The sequence below is a fragment of the Somniosus microcephalus genome, chromosome 1, assembly GCF_052327205.1.
Source record: "Somniosus microcephalus isolate GS21.2 chromosome 1, FLI_Smic_1.0, whole genome shotgun sequence".
Classification (NCBI taxonomy): Eukaryota; Metazoa; Chordata; class Chondrichthyes; order Squaliformes; family Somniosidae; genus Somniosus; species Somniosus microcephalus.
Genome location: NC_140987.1, coordinates 459,551,082 through 459,575,380, shown reverse-complemented (window position 1 = coordinate 459,575,380; position 24,299 = coordinate 459,551,082).

The window sequence follows — 24,299 nt, the reverse complement described above, 5'->3', positions numbered from 1 at the left end:
TTGATGAGTGACCCCTTGTAATGGATACTGTGAGGGGTGAACAAATGTACTGGAAACTGTGAGGAGTGACCACCTGTATTGGATACTGTGAGGAGTGACCAAATGTACTGGATAATGCGTGGAGTGACCACCTGTACTGGATACTGTGAGGAGTGACCACCTGTACTGGATACTGTGAGGAGTGACCACCTGTACTGGATAATGTGAGGAGTGACCACCTGTGCAGGATACTGTGCGGAGTGACCACCTGTACTGGATACTGTGAGGAGTGACCACCTGTACTGGATACTGTGAGGAGTGACCACCTGTACTGGATACAATGAGGAGTGACCACCTGCATTGGATACTGTGAGGAGTGACCACCTATACTGGTTACTGTGAGGATCGACCACCTGTACTGTGTTCTGTGAGGAGTGACCACCTGTACTGGATATTGTGAGGAATGACCACATGTGCTGGATACTGTGAGGAGTGACCACCTGTACGGGATACTGTGAGGAGTGACCACCTGTACTGGATACTGTGAGGAGTGACCACCTGTAAGGGATTCTGTGAGGAGTGACCACTTGTATGGGATACTTGGAGGAGTGACCATCTGTACTGGATACTGTGAGGAGTGACCACCTGTCCAGGACACTGTGCGGAGTGAAAAACTCTACTGGATACTGTGAGGAGTGACCACCTGTACTGGATAACATGAGGAGTGACTACCTGTACTGAATACGGTGATGACTGACCACCTGTACTGGATAGAGTGAGGATTGACCAACTGTACTGGTTACTGTGAGGAGTGGACACCTGTATTGGATACGGTGAGGAATGACTACCTGTACAGGATACTGTGAGAGTGACCACCTGTTCTGGATAATGTGAAGAGTGAGCACCTGTACTGGATACTGTGAGGAGTGACCACTTGTACTGGATACTGTGAGGAGTGACCACCTGTACTGGATACTGTGAGGAGTGACCACCTGTACTGGATACTGTGAGGAGTGACCACCTGTACTGGATAATGTGAGGAGTGAACACCTGTATTGGAAACTGTGAAGAGTGACCACCTTTACGGGATAACATTAGGAGAGACCACCTGTACTGGGTACTGTGAGGAGTGACCACCTGTACTGGGTACTGTGAGGAGTGACCACCTGTACTGGATACTGTGAGGAGTGACCACCTGTACTGGATACAATGAGGAGTAACCACCTGCATTGGATACTGTGAGGAGTGACCACCTATACTGGTTACTGTGAGGATCGACCACCTGTACTGTGTTCTGTGAGGAGTGACCACCTGTACTGGATATTGTGAGGAATGACCACATGTGCTGGATACTGTGAGGAGTGACCACCTGTACGGGATACTGTGAGGAGTGACCACCTGTACTGGATACTGTGAGGAGTGACCACCTGTAAGGGATTCTGTGAGGAGTGACCACTTGTATGGGATACTTGGAGGAGTGACCATCTGTACTGGATACTGTGAGGAGTGACCACCTGTCCAGGACATTGTGCGGAGTGAACAACTCTACTGTATACTGTGAGGAGTGACCACCTGTACTGGATAACATGAGGAGTGACTACCTGTACTGAATACGGTGATGACTGACCACCTGTACTGGATAGAGTGAGGATTGACCAACTGTACTGGTTACTGTGAGGAGTGGACACCTGTATTGGATACGGTGAGGAATGACTACCTGTACAGGATACTGTGAGAGTGACCACCTGTTCTGGATAATGTGAGGAGTGAGCACCTGTACTGGATACTGTGAGGAGTGACTACTTGTACTGGATACTGTGAGGAGTGACCACCTGTACTGGATACTGTGATGAGTGACCACCTGTACTGGATACTGTGAGGAGTGACCACCTGTACTGGATAATGTGAGGAGTGACCACCTGTACAGGATACTGTGCGGAGTGACCACCTGCACTGGATACTGTGAGGAGTGACCACCTGTATTGGATACTGTGAGGAGTGACCGCCTATACTTGATACTGTGAGGAGTGGCCACCTCTACTGGGTAATATGAGGAATGACCACCTGTACTGCATACTGTGAGGAGTGACCACCTGTACTGGACACTTTGATGAGTGACCCCTTGTAATGGATACTGTGAGGGGTGAACAAATGTACTGGAAACTGTGAGGAGTGACCACCTGTATTGGATACTGTGAGGAGTGACCAAATGTACTGGATAATGCGTGGAGTGACCACCTGTACTGGATCCTGTGAGGATTGACCACCTGTACTGGATAATGTGAGGAGTGACCACCTGTACTGGATACTGAGATGAGTGACCATCTGTACTGGTTAACATGAGGAGTGACCACCTGCACTGCATACTATGAGGAGTGACCACCTGTACTGTGTTTTGTGAGGAGTGACCACCTGTACTGGATATGATGAGGACTGAGCACCTGTACTGGATATTGTGAGGAGTGACCACCTGTACTGGTTACTGTGAGGAGTGACCACCTGTACTTTGTTCTGTGAGGAGTGACCACCTGTAAGCAATATTGTGAGGAGTGACCACCTGTATGGGATATTTTGCGGAGTGACCATCTGTACTGGATGCTGTGAGGAGTCACCACCTGTCCTGGATACTGTGCGGAGTGAACAACTCTACTGGATACTGTGAGGAGTGAACACCTGTATTGGAAACTGTGAAGAGTGACCACCTTTACGGGATAACATTAGGAGAGACCACCTGTACTGGGTACTGTGAGGAGTGACCACCTGTACTGGATACTGTGAGGAGTGACCACCTGTACTGGATACTGTGAGGAGTGACCACCTGTACTGGATACAATGAGGAGTGACCACCTGTACAGGATACTGTGAGGAGTGACCACGTGTAAGGGATTCTATGAGGAGTGACCACCTGTATGGGATACTTGGAGGAGTGACCATCTGTACTGGATACTGTGAGGAGTGACCACCTATACTGGTTACTGTGAGGAGTGACCACCTGTACTGTGTTCTGTGAGGAGTGACCACCTGTACTGGATATTGTGAGGAATGACCACATGTGCTGGATACTGTGAGGAGTGATCACCTGTACTGGATATTGTGAGGAATGACCACATGTGCTGGATACTGTGAGGAGTGACCACCTGTCCTGGACACTGTGCGGAGTGAACAACTCTACTGGATACCGTGAGGAGTGACCACCTGTACTGGATAACATGAGGAGTGACCACCTGTACTGAATACGGTGATGACTGACCACCTGTACTGGATAGAGTGAGGATTGACCAACTGTACTGGTTAATGTGAGGAGTGGACACCTGTCTTGGATACGGTGAGGAATAACTACCTGTACTGGATACTGTGAGGAGTGACCACCTGTACTGTTTTCTGTGAGGAGTGACCACCTGTACTGGATATTGTGAGGAGTGACCACCTGTACTGGATATTGTGAGGAGTGACCACCTGTACGCGATACTGTGAGGATTGACCACCTGTACTGCATACTGTGAGGAGTGGCCACCTGTACGGGATACTGTGAGGAGTGCCCACCTGTACGGGGTACTTTGAGGAGTGACCATATGTACTGCATACTGTGAGGAGTGACCACCTGTACTAGCTACTGTGAGGAGAGACTGCCTGTACTGGATACTGTGAGGAGTGACCACCTGTCCTAGATACTGTGTGGAGTGACCAACTGTACTGGATACTGTGAGGAGTGACCATCTGTACTTGATACTGTAAGGAGTGACCAACTCTAGTGGATTCTGTAAGGAGTGTCCACCTGCACTGTGTTCTGTGATGAGTGAACAACTGTACTGGATACTGTGAGGAGTGTCCACCTGTACTGGTTACTGTGAGGAGTGAACACTTGTATTGGATACTGTGCAGACTGACCACCGGTACTGGATATTGTTAGGAGTGATCACCTGTACTGGATACTGTGAGGTGTGACCACCTGTACTGGATACTGTGAGGAGTGACCACCTGTACGGATACTGTGAGGAGTGACCACCTGTAAGCGATACTGTGAGGAGTGACCACCTGTATGGGATATTTTGCGGAGTGACCATCTGTACTGGATGCTGTGAGGAGTGTCCACCTGTCCTGGATACTGTGCGGAGTGAACAACTCTACTGGATACTGTGAGGAGTGAACACCTGTATTGGAAACTGTGAAGAGTGACCACCTTTACGGGATAACATTAGGAGAGACCACCTGTACTGGGTACTGTGAGGAGTGACCACCTGTACTGGATACTGTGAGGAGTGACCACCTGTACTGGATACTGTGAGGAGTGACCACCTGTACTGGATACAATGAGGAGTGACCACCTGTACGTGATACTGTGAGGAGTGACCACCTGTAAGGGATTCTGTGAGGAGTGACCACCTGTATGGGATACTTGGAGGAGTGACCATCTGTACTGGATACTGTGAGGAGTGACCACCTGTACTGGATACTGTGAGGAGTGACCACCTGTACGGATACTGTGAGGAGTGACCACCTGTACTGGATACTGTGAGGAGTGACCACCTGTACTGGATACTGTGAGGAGTGACCACCTGTACTGGATACTGTGAGGATTGACCACCTGTACTGGATACTGTGATGAGTGACCACCTGTACTGGATACAATGAGGAGTGACCACCTGTATTGGACACTGTGCGGAGTGACCACCTATACTGGATACTGTGAGGAGTGACCACCTGTACTCGATATCGTGAGGACTGACCACTTTTACTTGATACTGTGGGGAGGTTCCAACTGTAGTGGATACTGTGAGGAGAGACGACATGTGCTGGATACTGTGAGGAGTGACCACCTGTAATGGATACTGAGAGGAGTGACCACCTGTAGTTGATACTGTGAGGAGTGACCACATGTACTGGATACTGTGAGGAGTGACCACCTGTACTGGATGCTGTGAGGAGTGACCACCTGTACTGAATACTGTGAGGAGTGACATCCTGTACTGGATGTTATGAGGAGTGACCACCTGTGCTGGGTATTGTGAGCAGTGAACACCTGTACTGGATACTGTGAGGAGTGACCACCTTTACTGGATACTGTGAGGAGTGACCACCTGTACTGGATAATGTGAGGAGTGACCACCTGTGCTGGATACTGTGAGGAGTGACATCCTGTACTGGATGTTATGAGGAGTGACCACCTGTGCTGGGTACTGTGAGCAGTGAACACCTGTACTGGATACTGTGAGGAGTGAACACCTGTAGTGGATACAGTGAGGAGTGACCACCTGTACTGTGTTGTGTGAGGAGTAACCACCTGTACTGGATACGGTGAGGGCTGACCAACTGTACTGGATACAGTGAGGATTGACCACCTGTACTGGTTACTGTGAGGAGTGGACACCTGTATTGGATACGGTGAGGATTGACTACCTGTACTGGATACTGTGAGGAGTGACCACCTGTACTGTTTTCTGTGAGGAGTGAACACCTGTACTGGATATTGTGAGGAGTGACCACCTGTACTGGATACTGTGAGGAGTGCCGAACTGTATGGGATTCTCTGAGGAGTGACCACATGTACTGGATAATGTGAGGATTTACCTCCGGTACTGGATACTGTGAGGAGAGACCGCCTGTACTGGATACTGTGAGGAGTGACCACCTGTCCTAGATACTGTGCGGACTGACCAACTGTACTGGATACTGTGAGGAGTGACCTTCTGTACTGGATACTGTAAGGAGTGACCACCTATACTGAGTACTGTGAGGAGTGATCACCTGTACTGTATACTGTAAGGAGTGACCACCTGTACTGGATACTGTGAAGATTGACCACCTGTACTGGATGATGTGAGGAGTGACCACCTGTACTGGATACTGTGAGGAGTGACCAACAGTACTGGATATTGTGAGGTGTGACCACCTGTACTGGATACTGTGAGGAGTGACCACCTGTACTGGATACTGTGAAGAGTGACCACCTGCACTGGATACTGTGAGGAGTGACCACCTGTACTGGATACTGTGAGGAGTGCCCACCTGTACTGGATACTGTGAGGAGTGACCACCTGTACTGGGTACTGTGAGGAGTGACCACCTGTTTTGTATACTGTGAGGAGTGACCACCTGCACTGCATACGGTGAGGAATGACCACCTGCCCTGGATACTGTGAGGAGTGACCACTTGTACTGGGTACTGTGAGCAGTGACCACCTGTACTGGATACTGTGAGGAGTGTCAAAGTGTACTGGATACTGTGAGGAGTGACCACCTGTACTGGAAACTGTGAGGAGTGACCACCTGTACCGGATACTGTGAGGAGTGACCACCTATGCTAGATACTGTGCGGAGAGACCGCCTGTGCTACATACTGTGAGGAGTGAGCACATGTACTGGATACTGTGAGGAGTGAGCACCTGTACTGGATACTGTGAGGAGTGACCACTTGTACTGGATAATGAGAGGATTGGCCACCTGCATTGGATACTCTGAGGATTGACCACCTGTACTGGATACTGTGAGGAGAGGCCACCTTAACTTCATAATGTGAGGAGTGACCACCTGTATTGGGTACTGTGAAGAGTGACCACCTGTACTGGATAAAATGAAGAGTGAACACATGTACTGGATGCTGTGAGGAGTGACCTCCTGTACTGGATACTGTGAAGAGTGACCACCTGCACTGGATAATGTGAGGAGTGACCACCTGTACTGGATACGGTGAGGAGTGCCCACCTGTACTGGATACTGTGAGGAGTGACAATCTGTACTGGATAATGTGAGGAGTGACCACCTGTACTGGATACTGTGAGGAGTGACCACCTGTATTGGATACTGTGAGGAGTGACCACCTGTACTGCATACGGTGAGGAATGACCACCTGTCCTGGATACTGTGAGGAGTGACCACTTGTACTGGGTACTGTGAGCAGTGACCACCTGTACTGGATACTATGAGGAGTGACAAAGTGTACTGGATACTGTGAGGAGTGACCACCTGTACTGGAAACTGTGAGGAGTGACCACCTGTACCGGATACTGTGAGGAGTGACCACCTATACTACATACTGTGCGGAGAGACCGCCTGTGCTGCATACTGTGAGGAGTGAGCACATGTACTGGATACTGTGAGGAGTGAGCACCTGTCCTGGATACTGTGCGAAGTGACCACTTGTACTGGATATTGTGAGGATTGACCACCTGTATTGGATACTCTGAGGATTGACCACCTGTACTGGATACTGTGAGGAGAGGCCACCTTAACTTCATAATGTCAGGAGAGACCACGTGTATTGGGTACTGTGAAGAGTGACCACCTGTACTGGATAACATGAAGAGTGAACACATGTACTGGATGCTGTGAGAAGTGACTACCTGTACTGGTTACTGTGAGGAGTGACCACTTGTATTGGATATGGTGAGGAGTGACCACGTGTACTGGATACTCTGAGGAGTGAACACCTGTACTGGATACTGTGAGGAGTGACCACCTGTACTGGATACAATGAGGAGTGGCCACCTGCATTGGATACTGTGAAGAGTGACCACCTATACTGGATACTGTGAGGAGTGACCACCTGTACTCGATATCGTGAGGACAGACCACTTTTACTTGATACTGTGGGGAGGTACCAACTGTAGTGGGTACTGTGAGGAGAGACGATATGTGCTGGATACTGTGAGGAGAAACCACCTGTACTGGGCACTGTGCGGAGTGACCACCTGTACTGCATACTGAGAGGAGTGACCACCTGTACTGGATACTGTGAGGAGCGACCACATGTGCCGGATACTGTGAGGAGTGACCACCTGTACTGGGCACTGTGCGGAGTGACCACCTGTACTGGACACTGAGTGGAGTGACCACCTACACTGGATACTGTGAGGAGTGACCATTGTACTGGATAGTGTGAGGAGTGACCACTTGTACTGGATACTGTGAGGAGTGACCACCTGTACTGGATACTGTGAGGAGTAACCATTGTACTGGATATTGTGAGGAATGACCACTTGTACTGGATACTCTGAGGAGTGAGCACCTGTACTGGAAACTGTGAGGAGTGACCACCTGTACTGGATACTGTGAGGAGTGACCACCTGTACTGGATACTGTGAGGAGTGACCACCTGTACTGGATACTGTGAGGAGTGACCACCTGTACTGGATACTGTGAGGAGTGAACAACTCTACTGGATACTGTGAGGAGTGAACACCTGTATTGGAAACTGTGAAGAGTGACCACCTTTACGGGATAACATTAGGAGAGACCACCTGTACTGGATACTGTGAGGAGTGAACACCTGTAGTGGATACAGTGAGGAGTGACCACCTGTACTGTGTTCTGTGAGGAGTAACCACCTGTACTGGATACGGTGAGGACTGACCAACTGTACTGGATACAGTGAGGATTGACCACCTGTACTGGTTACTGTGAGGAGTGGACACCTGTATTGGATATGGTGAGGATTGACTACCTGTACTGGATACTGTGAGGAGTGACCACCTGTCCTGTTTTCTGTGAGGAGTGCCAACCGTACTGGGTACTGTGAGGAGTGACCACCTGTACTGGATACTGTGAGGAGTGCCGAACTGTATGGGATTCTCTGAGGAGTGACCACATGTACTGGATAATGTGAGGAGTGACCTCCGGTACTGGATACTGTGAGGAGTGGCCACCTGTACGGGATACTTTGAGGAGAGACCTTCTGTACTGGATACTGTAAGGAGTGACCACCTATACTGAGTACTGTGAGGAGTGATCACCTGTACTGTATACTGTAAGGAGTGACCACCTGTACTGGATACTGTGAAGAGTGACCACCTGTACTGGATGATGGGAGGAGTGACCACCTGTACTGGATACTGTGAGGAGTGACCAACAGTACTGGATATTGTGAGGTGTGACCACCTGTACTGGATACTGTGAGGAGTGACCACCTGTACTGGATACTGTGAAGAGTGACCACCTGCACTGGATACTGTAAGGAGTGACCACCTGTACTGGATACTGTGAGGAGTGCCCACCTGTACTGGATACTGTGAGGAGTGACAACCTGTACTGGATACGGTGAGGAGTGACCACCTGTACTGGATCCTGTGAGGAGTGACCACCTGTACTGGGTACTGTGAGGAGAGTCCACCTGTTCTGGATAATGTGAGGAGTGACCACCTGTACTGGATACTGTGAGGAGTGACCACCTGTTTTGCATACTGTGAGGAGTGACCACCTGCACTGCATACGGTGAGGAATGACCACCTGCCCTGGATACTGTGAGGAGTGACCACTTGTACTGGGTACTGTGAGCAGTGACCACCTGTACTGGATACTGTGAGGAGTGACAAAGTGTACTGGATACTGTGAGGAGTGACCACCTGTACTGGAAACTGTGAGGAGTGACCACCTGTACCGGCTACTGTGAGGAGTGACCACCTATACTAGATACTGTGCGGAGAGACCGCCGATGCTGCATACTGTGAGGAGTGAGCACATGTACTGGTTACTGTGAGGAGTGAGCACCTGTACTGGATACTGTGAGGAGTGACCACTTGTACTGGTTATTATGAGGATTGACCACCTGTATTGGATACTCTGAGGATTGACCAACTGTACTGGATACTGTGAGGAGAGGCCACCTTAACTTCATAATGTGAGGAGTGACCACCTGTATTGGGTACAGTGAAGAGTGACCACCTGTACTGGATAACATGAAGAGTGAACACATGTACTGGATGCTGTGAGAAGTGACTACCTGTACTGGTTACTGTGAGGAGTGACCACCTGTACTGGATACTGTGAGGAGTGACCACCTGTACTGGATACAATGAGGAGTGACCACCTGCATTGGATACTGTGAGGAGTGACCACCTATACTGGATACTGTGAGGAGTGACCACCTGTACTCAATATCGTGAGGACTGACCACTTTTACTTGATACTGTGGGGAGGTACCAACTGTAGTGGATACTGTGAGGAGAGACGATATGTGCTGGATACTGTGAGGAGAAACCACCTGTACTGGGCACTGTGCGGAGTGACCACCTGTACTGCATACTGAGAGGAGTGACCACCTGTACTGGATACTGTGAGGAGCGACCACATGTGCCGGATGCTGTGAGGAGTGACCACCTGTACTGGATACTGTGAAGAGTGACCACCTGTACTGGATACTGTGAGGAGTGACCACCTGTACTGGATACTGTGAGGAGTGACCACCTGTACTGGATACTGTGAGGAGTGACCACCTGTACTGGATACTGTGAGGATTGACCATCTGTACTGGATACTGTGAGGAGTGACCACCTGTACTGGATACAATGAGGAGTGACCACCTCTATTGGACACTGTGAGGAGTGACCACCTATACTGGATACTGTGAGAAGTGACCACCTGTACTCGATATCGTGAGGACTGACCATTTTACTTGATACTGTGGGGAGGTACCAACTGTAGTGGAAACTGTGAGGAGAGATGACATGTGCTGGATACTGTGAGGAGTGACCACCTGTACTGGGCACTTTGCGGAGTTACCACATGTACTGGATACTGAGAGGCGTGACCACCTGTACTGGATACTGTGAGGAGCGACCACATGTGCTGGATACTGTGAGGAGTGACCATTGTACTGGATACTGTGAGGAGCGACAACTTGTACTGGGTACTGTGAGGAGTGACCACCTGTACTGGGCACTGTGCGGAGTGACCACCTGTACTGGATACTGAGAGTAGTGACCACCTGCACTGGATTCTGTGAGGAATGACCAAATGTGATGGATACTGTGAGGAGTGACCATCTGTACTGGATGCTGTGAGGAGTGACCACCTGCACTGGATAATGTGAGGAGAGGCATCCTGTACTGGCTGCTATGAGGAGTGACCACCCGTGCTGGGTACTGTGAGCAGTGAACACCTGTACTGGATAGTGTGAGGAGTGACCCCCTTTACTGGATACTGTGAGGAGTGACCACATGTACTGGATAATGTGAGGAGTGACCACCTGTACTGGATACTGTGAGGAGTGACCACCTATACTGGATACTGTGAGGAGTGACCATTGTACTGGATACTGTGAGGAGCGACCACTTGTACTGGATACGGTGAAGAGTGACCACCTGGACTTGATACTGTGAGGCGTGACCACCAGTACTGGACACTGTGAGGAATGACCACCTCTACTGGATACTGGGAGGAGTGACCAAATGTACTGGATAATCTGAGGAGTGACCACCTGCACGGATATTATGAGGAGTGACCAGTTGCACTGGATACTGTGAGGAGTGACCACCAGTACTTGGTAAGTTGAGGAGTGACCACCTCTTCATAGTACTGTGAGGAATGACCACTTGTACTTGGTAAGGTGAGGAGTGACCACATGCACGGATACTGTGAGGAGTGACCATTGTACTGGATATTGTGAGGAGTGACCACATGTACTTGGTAAGTTGAGGAGTGACCACCTGTACTGGATACTGTGTGGAGCGACGATCTGTACTGGATACTGTGAGGAGTGACCTCCTGTACTGGATAATGTGAGGAGTGACCACCTGAACTGGATACTATGAGGAGTGACCACCTGTAATGGATACTGTGAGGAGTGACAACATGTACTGGATACTGTGAGGATTGACCACCTGTACTGGATACTGTGAAGAGTGACCACCTGTACTGGATACTGTGAGGACTGACCACCTGTACTGGATACTGTGAAGAGTGACCACCTGTACTGGATGATGTGAGGAGTCACCACCTGTACTAGGTACTGTCAGGAGTGACCACATGTACTGGGTAATGTGAGGAGTGACAACGTGTACTGGATACTGTGAGGATTGACCACCTGTATTGGGTACAGTGAGGATTGACCACCAGCACTGGATGTTGTGAGGAGTGACCACCTGTACTGGATACTGTGAGGAGTGACCACCTGCACTGGATACTGTGAGGACGGACCACCTGTACTGGATACTGTGAAGAGTGACCAACTGTACTGGATGATGTGAGGAGTCACCACCAATAATAGGTACTGTCAGGAGTGACCACATATACTGGGTAATGTGAGGAGTGACCACCTGTACTGGATACTGTGAGTAGTGACCACCTGTACTGGATACAGTGAGGAGTGACCTCCTGTACTGGATACTGCGAGGAGTGACCACCTGTACTGGATATTGTGAGGAGTGACCACTTTTACTGGATACTGTGCGGAGCGACCACCTGTACTGGATAATGTGAGGAGTGACCACCTGTACTGGACACTGTGAGCAGTGACCACCTGTACTGGATACTGCGAGGATTGACCATATGTACTGGATACAGCGACGAGTGACCACCTATACTGGATCCTGTGAGGAGTGACCACCTGCACAGATACTGTGAGGAGTGACCACCTGTATTGGATACTGTGAGGAGTGACCACATATACTGATACTGTGAGGAGTGACCACCTGTACAGGATATTCTGCGGAGTGACCAGCTGTACTGGGCATTGTGAGGAGTGACCAAATATACTGGATAATGTGAGGAGTGACCACCTGTCCTGGATACTGTGAGGAGTGACCACCTGTACTGGATGCTGCGAGGAGTGACACCCTGTACTGGATACTCTGAGGATTGACCACTTGTACTGGATAATGTGAGGAGTGACCACCTGTACTGATTACTGTGAGGAGTGACCACCTGTATTGGATACACTGAGGAGTGACCACCTGTACTGATTACTGTGATTAGTGACCACCTGTATTGGATACTCTGAGGAGTGACCACCTATACTGGAAACTGTGGGGAGTGACCACCTGCACAGATACTGTGAGGAGTGACCACCTGTAGTGGATACTGTGAGGATTTACCAACTATACTGGATACTGTGAGGATTGACCACCTGTACTGGGCATTGTGAGGAGTGACCAAATATACTGGATACTGTGAGGAGTGACCACCTGTACTCGATACTGTGTGGAGTGACCACCTGTACTGGATACTGTGAGGAGTGACCACCTGTACTGGATACTGTGAGGAGTGACCACCTGTACTGGATACTGTGAGGAGTGACCACCTGTACTCGATACTGTGTGGAGTGACCACCTGTACTGGATACTGTGAGGAGTGACCACCTGTACTGGATACTGTGAGGAGTGACCACCTGTACTGGATACTGTGCGGAGTGACCACCTGTACTGGATACTGTGAGGAGTGACCACCTGTCCTGGATAACATGAGGAGTGACCACCTGTACTGAACACTGTGAGGAGTGAACACCTGTCGTGGATACTGTGAGGAGTGCCCACCTGTACTGTTTTCTGTGAGGAGTAACCACCTGTACTGGATACGGTGAGGACTGACCACCTGTACTGGATACAGTGAGGATTGACCACCTGTACTGGTCACTGTGAGGAGTGGACACCTGTATTGGATACAGTGAGGAGTGACTACCTGTACTGGATACTGTGAGGAGTGACCACCTGTACTGTTTTGTGTGAGGAGTGACCACCTGTACTGGATACTGTGAGGAGTGACCACCTGTACTGTTTTGTGTGAGGAGTGACCACCTGTACTGGATATTGTGAGGAGTGACCACCTGTACTGGATACTGTGAGGAGTGACCACCTGTACTGGATGCTGTGAGGAGTGACACCCTGTACTGGATACTCTGAGAATTGACCACTTGTACTGGATAATGTGAGGAGTGACCACCTGTACTGATTACTGTGAGGAGTGACCACCTGTACTGGATACTCTGAGAATTGACCACATGTACTGGATACTGTGAGGAGTAACCACCTGTACTAATTACTGTGATTAGTGACCACCTGTATTGGATACTCTGAGGAGTGACCACCTATACTGGAAACTGTGAGGAGTGGCCACCTGCACAGATACTGTGAGGAGTGACCACCTGTACTGGATACTGTGAGGAGTTACCAACTATACTGGATACTGTGAGGATTGACCACCTGTACTGGGCATTGTGAGGAGTGACCAAATATACTGGGTAATGTGAGGAGTGACCACCTGCACTGGATACTGTGAGGAGTGACCACCTGTACTGGATACTGTAAGGAGTGACCACCTGTACTCGATACTGTGCGGAGTGACCACCTGTACTGGATACTGTGAGGAGTGACCACCTGTACTGGATACTGTGAGGAGTGACCACCTGTACTGGATACTGTGCGGAGTGACCACCTGTACTGGATACTGTGAGGAGTGACCACCTGTCCTGGATACTGTGCGGAGGGAACAACCCTACTGGATACTGTGAGGAGTGACCACCTGTATTGGAAACTGTGAAGAGTGAACACCTGTACTGGATAACATGAGGAGTGACCACCTGTACTGGACAATGTGAGGAGTGAACACCTGTCGTGGATACTGTGAGGAGTGCCCACCTGTACTGTTTTCTGTGAGGAGTAACCACCTGTACTGGATACGGTGAGGGCTGACCACCTGTACTGGATACAGTGAGGATTGACCACCTGTACTGGTCACTGTGAGGAGTGGACACCTGTATTGGATACAGTGAGGAGTGACTACCTGTACTGGATACTGTGAGGAGTGACCACCTGTACTGTTTTCTGTGAGGAGTGACCACCTGTACTGGATATTGTGAGGAGTGACCACCTGTACTGCATACTGTGAGTAGTGACCACCTGTATGGGATACTGTGAGGAGTGACCACCTGTACTGGATAATGTGAGGAGTGACCACCTGTACTGGACACTGTGCGCACTGACCACCTGTTATGGATACTGTGAGGATTGACCAAATATACTATATACAGCGACGAGTGACCACCTATACTGGATCCTGTGAGGAGTGACCACCTGCACAGATACTGTGAGGAGTGACCACCTGTACTGGATACTGTGAGGAGTGACCACCTATACTGATACTGTGAGGAGTGACCACCTGTACTGGATATTGTGCGGAGTGACCAAATCTACTGGGCACTGTGAGGAGTGACCAAATATACTGGATAATGTGTGGAGTGACCACCTGTACTGGGTACTGTGAGGAGTGACCACCTGTACTGGATGCTGTGAGGAGTGACCACCTGTTCTGGATACTCTGAGGATTGACCACTTGTACTGGATAATGTGAGGAGTGACCACCTGTACTGATTACTGTGAGGAGTGACCACCTGTATAGGATACACTGAGGAGTGACCACCTGTACTAGATACTCTGAGAAGTGACCACATGTACTGGATAATGTGAGGAGTGACCACCAGTACTGGACACTGTGAGGAATGAACACCTGTAGTGGATAATGTGAGGAGTGCCCACCTGTACTGTTTTCTGTGAGGAGTAACCAGCTGTACTGGATACGGTGAGGACTGACCACCTGCACTGAATACAGTGAGGATTGGCCACCTGTACTGGTCACTATGAGGAGTGGACACCTGTATTGGATACGGTGAGGAATGACTACCTGTACTGGATACTGTGAGGAGTGAACACCTGTACTGTTTTCTGTGAGGAGTGACCACCTGTACTGGATATTGTGAGGAGTGACCACCTGTACTGCATACTGTGAGTAGTGACCACCTGTATGGGATACTGTGAGGAGTGACCACCTGTACTGGATAATGTGAGTAGTGACCACCTGTACTGGACATTGTGAGCAGTGACCACCTGTTATGGATACTGTGAGGATTGACCAAATGTACTGGATACAGCGACGATTGACCACCTATACTGGATCCTGTGAGGAGTGACCACCTGCGCAGATACTGTGAGGAGTGACCACCTGTACTGGATACTGTGAGGAGTGACCACCTATACTGATACTGTGAGGAGTGACCACCTGTACTGGATACTTTGAGGAGTGACCACCTGTACTAATACTGTGAGGAGTGCCCACCTGTACTGGATAATGTGCGGAGTGGACAACTGTACTGGGCATTGTGAGGAGTGACCAAATATACTGGATAATGTGAGGAGTGACCACCTGTACTGGATACTGTGAGGAGTGACCACCTGTACTGGATACTGTGAGGAGTGACCACCTGTACTGGATACTGTGAGGTGTGACCACTTGTACTGGATACTGTGCGGAGTGACCACCTGTACTGGATACTGTGAGGAGTGACCACCTGTACTTGATACTGTGAGGAGTGACCACCTGTCCTGGATACAGTGCGGAGTGAACAACTCTACTGGATACTGTGAGGAGTGACCACCTGTATTGGAAACTGTGAAGAGTGACCACCTGTACTGGATAACATGAGGAGTGTCCACCTGTACTGGAAACTGTGAGGAGTGAACACCTGTAGTGGATACTGTGAGGAGTGACCACCTGTACTGTGTAATGTGAGGAGTAACCACCTGTACTGGATACGGAGAGGACTGACCACCTGTACTGGATACAGTGAGGATTGACCAACTGTACTGGTTACTGTGAGGAGTGGACACCTGTATTGGATACGGTGAGGAATGACTACCTGTACTGGATACTGTGAGGAGTGTCCACCTGTACTCTTTTCTGTGAGGAGTGACCACCTGTACTGGATATTGTGAGGAGTGACCACCTGTACTGGGCACTGTGAGCAGTGACCAACTGTACGGGATACTGTGAGGAGTGACCACCTTTTCTGGATACTGTGAGGAGTGACCACCGTAGTGGGTACTGTGAGGAGTGACCACCTGTACTGGATACTGTGAGGAGTGACCACCTGCACTGGATACTGTGAAGAGTGACCACCTGCACTGGATACTGTGAGGAGTGACCACCTGTACTGGATACGGTGAGGAGTGACCACATGTAGTGGATACTGTGAGGATTGACCACCTGTACTGGATCCTGTGAGGAGTGACCACCTGTACTGGGCACTGTGAGGAGTGACCACCTGTACTGGATAATGTGAGGAGTGACCACCTGTACTGGATACTGTGAGGAGTGACCACCTATATTGGATGCTGTGATGAGTGACCACCTGTACTGCATACGATGTGGAGTGACCACCTGTCCTGGATACTGTGAGGAGTGACCACCTGTACTGGGTACTGTGAGGAGTGACCACCTGTACTGGATACTGTGAGGAGTGACCACCTATGCTAGATACTGTGCGGAGAGACCGCCTGTGCTGCATACTGTGAGGAGTGAGCAACTGTACTGGGTACTGTGAGGAGTGAGCACCTGTACTGGATACTGTGAGGAGTGACCACTTGTACTGGATACTGTGAGGATTGACCACCTGTATTGGATACTCTGAGGATTGACCACCTGTACTGGATACTGTGAGGAGAGTCCATCTTAACTTCATAATGTGAGGAGTGACCACCTGTATTGGGTACTGTGAAGAATGACCACCTGTACTGGATAACATGAAGAGTGAACTCCTGTACTGGATACTGTGAGAAGTGACCACCTGTACTGGTTACTGGTAGGAGTGACCACTTGTATTGGATACTGTGAAGAGTGACCACCTGTACTGGATAATGTGAGGAGTGACCACATGTACTGGATACTGTGAGGAGTGATCAGCTGTAATGGATACAATGAGGAGTGACCACCTGCATTGGATACTGTGAGGAGTGACCACCTACACTGGATACTGTGAGGAGTGACCACCTGTACTCGATATCGTGAGGACTGACCACTTTTACTTGATACTGTGGGGAGGTACCAACTGTAGTGTATACTGTGAGGAGAGACGACATGTGCTGGATACTGTGAGGAGTGATCACCTGTACTGGGCACCGTGTGGAGTGACCACCTGTACTGGATACTGAGAGGAGTGACCACCTGTACTGGATAATGTGAGGAGCGACCACATGTGCTGGATACTGTGAGGAGTGACGATTGTACTGGATACTGTGAGGAGCGACCACTTGTACTGGATACTGTGAGGAGTGGCCACCTTAACTTCATAATGTGAGGAGTGACCACCTGTATTGGGTACTGTGAAGAGTGACCACCTGTACTGGATAACATGAAGGGTGAACACCTGTACTGGATACTGCGAGAAGTGACCACCTATAATGGTTACTGTGAGGAGTGACCACTTGTATTGGATACAATGAGGAGTGACCACCTGCATTGGATACTGTGAGGAGTTACCACCTATACTGGATACTGTGAGGAGTGACCACCTGTACTCGGTATCGTGAGGACTGACCACTTTTACTTGATACTGTGGGGAGGTACCAACTGTAGTGGATACTGTGAGGAGAGGCGACATGTGCTGGATATTGTGAGGAGTGACCACCTGAACTGGGCACTGTGCGGAGTGACCACCTATACTGGATACTGAGAGGAGTGACCACCTGTACCGGATACTGTGAGGAGCGACCACATGTTCTGGATACTGTGAGGAGTGACCAATGTACTGGATACTGTGAGGAGCGACCACTTGTACTGGATACTGTGAGGAGTGACCACCTGTGCTGGGCACTGTGCGGAGTGACCACCTGTACTGGATACTGAGAGGAGTGACCACCTGCACTGGATACTGTGAGGAGTGACCAAATATACTGGATACTGTGAGGAGTGAGCACATGTACTGGATGCTGTGAGGAGTGACCACCTGTACTGGATACTGTGAGGAGTGACATCCTTTAATGGATGCTATGTGGAGTGACCACCTGTACTGGGTACTGTGAGCAGTGAACACCTGTACTGGATACTGTGAGGAGTGACCACCTTTACTGGATAATGTGAGGAGTGACCACATGTACTGTAAGGAGTGACCACCTGTACTGGATAATGTGAGGAGTAACGACCTATACTGGATACTGTGAGGAGTGACCATTGTACTGGATACTGTGATGAGCGACCACTTGAACTGGATACTGTGAGGAGTGACCAACTGTATTGGAAAATGTGAGGAATGAGCACCTGTACTGGATACGGTGAAGAGTGACCAACTGGACTTGATACTGTGAGGCGTGACCACCTGTACTGGATACTGTGAAGAATGACCACCTGTACTGGATAGTGTGAGGAGTGACCACATGTACTGGATAATCTGAGGAGTGACCACCTGCACGGATACTGTGAGGAGTGACCAGTTGTACTGGATACTGTGAGGAGTGACCACCAGTACTTGGTAAGTTGAGGAGTGACCACCTGTACTGGGTACTGTGAGGAGTGACCACCTGTACTTGGTAAGGTGAGGAGTGACCACCTGCACGGATACTGTGAGGAGTGATCATTGTACTGGATACTGTGAGGAGCGACCACTTGTACTGGATACTGTGAGAAGTGACCAACTCTATTGGAAACTCTGAGGAATGAGCACCTGTACCGGATACGGTGAGGAGTGACCACCTTGACTTGATACTGTGAGGCGTGTCCACCTGTACTGGATACTGTGAGGAATGTCCACCTGTACTGGATACTGTGAGGAGTGACCACATGTACTGGATACTCTGAGGAGTGACCACCTGCACGGATACTGTGAGGACTGACCAGTTGTACTGGATACTGTGAGGAGTGACCACATGTACTTGGTAAGTTGAGGAGTGACCACCTGTACTGGGTACTGTGTGGAGCGACGACCTGTACTGGATACTGTGAGGAGTGACCACCTGTACTGGATAATGTGAGGAATGACCACCTGTACTGGATACTGTGAGGATTGACCACCTGTACTGGGTGCAGTAAGGATTGACCACCTGCACTGGATGTTGTGAGGAGTGACCACCTGTACTGGATACTGTGAGGAGTGACCACCTGTACTGGATACTGTGAGGACTGACCACCTGCACTGGATACTGTGAAGAGTGACCACCTGTACTGGATGATGTGAGGAGTCACCACCTGTACTAGGTACAGTCAGGAGTGACCACATGTACTGGGTAATGTGAGGAGTGACCACCTGTACTGGATACTGTGAGTAGTGACCACCTGTACTGGATACTGTGAGGAGTGACTTCCTGTGCTGGATACTGCGAGGAGTGACCTGTACTGGGTACTGCGAGGAGTGGCCACCTGTACTGGATACTGTGAGGAGTGACCAACTGTACTGGATATTATGAGGAGTGACCAACTGTACTGGATACTGTGAGGAGTGACCACGTGTACTGGATACTGTGCGGAGTGACCCCCTGTACTGGAGAATGTGAGGAGTGACCAGCTGTACTGGACACTGTGAGCAGTGACCACCTGTACTGGATACTGCGAGGATTGACCACATGTACTAGATGCAGCGACGAGTGACCACCTATACTGGATCCTATGAGGAGTGACCACCTGCACAGAAACTGTGAGGAGTGACCACCTGTACTGGATACTGTGAGGAGTGACCACCTATACTGATACTGTGAGGAGTGACCACCTGTACTGGATATTGTGCGGAGTCACCAACTGTACTGGGCACTGTGAGGAGTGACCAAATATACTGGATAATGTGAGGAGTGACCACCTGTACTGGATGCTGTGAGGAGTGACCTCCTGTGCTGATTACTGTGAGGAGTGACCACCTGTATTGGATACACTGAGGAGTGACCACCTGTACTGGATACTCTGAGAAGTGACCACATGTAATGGATACTGTGAGGAGTGACCACCTGTACTGATTACTGTGAAGAGTGACCACCTGCACAGATACTGTGAGGAGTGACCACCTGTAATGGATACTGTGAGGAGTTACCACCTATACTGGATACTGTGAGGATTGACCCTATCGTGGTTCCGGGAGGGAGGGGCAGGGGTGAGGGCAGAAGTGCGGGAGATAGAACTGACACGGTCGAGGGCAGTGTCAACCACAGTTGAGGGGAATCCTCGGTTGCGGAAAAAGGAAGACATGTCTGAAGCACTGGTGTGGAATGTGGCGTCGTCGGAGCAGATACGGCGGAGGCGGAGAAACTGGGAGAATGGAATAGAGTCCTTACAGGAAGCGGGGTGGGAGGAAGTGTAGTCCAGGTAGCTGTGGGAGTCAGTGGGCTTGTAGTAAATATTGGTCGATAACCTATCCCCAGAGATGGAGACGGAGAAGTCGAGGAAGGGAAGGGAAGAGTCCGAGATGGACCATGTGAAGGTGAGGGAAGGGTGGAAATTGGAGGCAAAGTGAATGAAATTGTCAAGTTCGGGGCGAGAGCAGGAAACGGCACCGATACAGTCATCAATGTATCGGAAAAAGAGGTGAGGGAGGGGACCCGAGTAGGACTGGAACAAAGATTGTTCCACATAGCCCACGAAAAGGCAGGCATAGCTAGGACCCATGCGGGTACCCATGGCAACACCTTTGATTTGGAGGAAATGAGTGGAGTTAAAGGAGAAGTTGTTCAATGTGAGAACAAGTTCAGCCAGGCGGAGGAGGGTCGTGGTGGATGGGGACTGGTCGGGCCTCTGTTCAAGGAAGAAGCGGAGCGCCCTCAGGCCATCCGGGTGGGGGATGGAGGTGTAGAGGGATTGTACGTCCATGGTGAAAAGGAGGCGGTTGGGGCCAGGAAACTGGAAACTGTTAAAGTGGCGGAGGGCGTCCGAAGAGTCGCGGATGTAGGTGGGAAAAGACTGGACAAGGGGAGAAAAGATAGAGTCAAGATAGGAAGAGATAAGTTCTGTAGGGCAAGAACAGGCTGAAACGATGGGTCTACCAGGGCAGTCCTGTTTGTGTCAGTTCTATCTCCCGCACTTCTGCCCTCACCCCTGCCCCTCCCTCCCGGAACCACGATAGGGTTCCCCTTGTCCTCACCTTTCACCCCACCAGCCTCCACATTCAACGGATCATCCTCCGGCATTTCCGCTACCTCCAAAGTGATCCCACCACCAAACATATCTTCCCCTCCCCTCCCCTTTCAGCATTCCGCAGGGACCGCTCCCTCCGAGACACCCTAGTCCACTCCTCTATCACCCCAAACAGCCCTTCCTCTTCGCCTGGCACCTTCCCGTGCAAGCGGAGGAGATGTAACACCTGCCCCTATACCTCCCCCCTTCCCACTGTCCAGGGCCCCAAACACCCCTTCCAGGTGAAACAGCGATTTACTTGTACTTCTCGCAATCTAGTATACTGTATTCGCTGCTCACGATGCGGTCTCCTCTACATTGGGGAGACCAAACGCAGATTGGGTGACCGCTTTGCGGAACACCTTTGTTCAGTCCGTAAGGGTGACCCCGAGCTTCCGGTCGCCTGTCATTTTAATTCACCGCTCCATTCCCACTCGGACCTCACCGTCCTTGGCCTCTTGTATTGTTCCACGGAAGCTCAACATAAACTCGAGGAACAGCACCTCATCTTCCGATTAGGCAGTCTACAGCCTTCCGGACTCAATATCGAGTTCAACAATTTCAGATCATAAGCTCGGCCCCCATTTCATTTTCTCTTGTAATTGTTGCACTCCTTTCCCCCCCCACCCCTTTCCTTTTGTTTCTCTCTCACACCTGGCAGCTATCTTTTGCCCTGCCAGCACATTTAGCGAGTTGTTCACGCCTCAGGGTAGGGCAGCACAGGGGGTGACCATCAGACGGAGCAACAAAGGCAGGCAGGTAGTGCAGGGAACCCCTGCGGACATCCCCCTTTCAAACAAGTATACCGCTTTGGATACTGTTGAGGGGGATGACTCACCAGGGGAAGGCAGCAGCAGCCAACTTCCTGGCACTGGCAGTGCTCCTGCTGCCCAGGAAGGGGGGAAAAAGAGTGGGAGAGCAATAGTGGTAGGGGATTCTATAGTAAGGGGAACAGATAGGCGTTTCTGTGGCCGTAGACGTGAATCCAGGATGGTTTGTTGCCTCCCTGGTGCCAGGGTCAAGGATGTCACTGAGCGGCTGCAGGGCATTCTGGAGGGGGAGGGTGAACAGCCAGTGGTCGTGGTCCACATTGGTACCAACGACATAGGTAAAAAGAGGGATGAGGTCCTGCAGCAAGAATTTAGGGAGCTAGGTGAAGGATTAAAGAGCAGGACCTCAAGGGTTGTAATCTCTGGATTACTCCCGGTGCCACGTGCTAGTAAGTATAGGAATAGGAAGATAGAACAGATGAATGCGTGGCTAAAGGGATGGTGCAGGGGGGAGGGCTTTAGTTTCCTGGATCACTGGGTCTGCTTCTGGGAAAGGTGGGACTTGTACAAGTCGGACGGTTTACACCTGAACCAGAGGGGAACCAATATCCTTGCGGGGAGGTTTGCTAGCACTGCTGGGGGGGGTTTAAACTAACTTGGCAGGGGGATGGGGTACAGAGTGGAGCTATAGTAGGGGGTGATTTACAGCCAAATACAGAGGGAAAAACAAGTCAGCTGGGAAGGCAAAGCAAATATGTGAAGGCAAAAGAGAATATGGCAGGACTGGAAGGCATTTATTTTAATGCAAGGAGTCTTGCAAATAAGGTGGATGAACTGAAGTTGTTGTTGAACACATGGGAGTACGATATTGTTGCTATCACGGAGACATGGTTGAGGGAGGGTCAGGACTGGCAGCTCAATATTCCGGGGTATAGAATCTTCAGGCGAGACAGAGGGGGGTGTAAAAGGGGAGGGGGTGTTGCAATATTAATTAAGGAGTCAATTACTGCTGTAAGGAGGGATGATATATTAGCGGGTTCCTCAAATGAGGCCATATGGGTAGAACTTAAAAACAAAAAGGGGGCAAGCACTTTGCTGGGAGTGTACTATAGGCCCCCAAACAGTCAGGGGGAGATAGAGGAACAGATATGTCGGCAAATCTCAGAAAAGTGCGAAAATAATAGGGTAATAATAGTGGGGGATTTCAACTTCCCCAATATAAATTGGGATAGTCAGAGTGTGAAAGGCTTAGAGGGTGCAGAATTCTTAAAGTGCATCCAGGAGAGCTTTTTGAGCCAACATGTAGAAAGTCCTACAAGAGAGGGGGCGGTACTGGACCTAATTCTGGGGAATGTAGCCGGGCAAGTGGTGGAAGTGTCAGTAGGAGAGCATTTTGGCGACAGTGACCACAATTCGGTGAGATTTAAGGTGGTCATGGAAAAAGACAAAGACGGCCCGGAAATAAGGGTTCTAAATTGGGGGAAGGCCGATTTTAATATGATAAGGCAGGATCTGGCCAAATTGGACTGGGAGCAGCTACTTATAGGAAAATCCGCATCAAAACAGTGGGAGACTTTCAGAAGGGAAATAGAGAGAGTACAACGCCAACATGTTCCTGTAAAGGTCAAGGGTGGGACCAACAAGCAAAGGGAACCTTGGATGACAAGGGATATACAAAAATGCATTAGAAATAAAAGGGGGGCTTTTGGCAGTTACAAAAGACTAAAGACGGAAGAAGCCCTAGAGGAGTATAAAAAATGCAGGGGCATACTTAAAAAAGAAATTAGGAGGGCGAGGAGGGGCCATGAAATAACACTGGCGAGCAAAATAAAGGAAAATCCTAAGATGTTTTATAAGTATATTAAGGGCAAGAGGATAACCAGGGAAAGGGTAGGGCCCATTAGGGACCAAAGTGGCAATCTG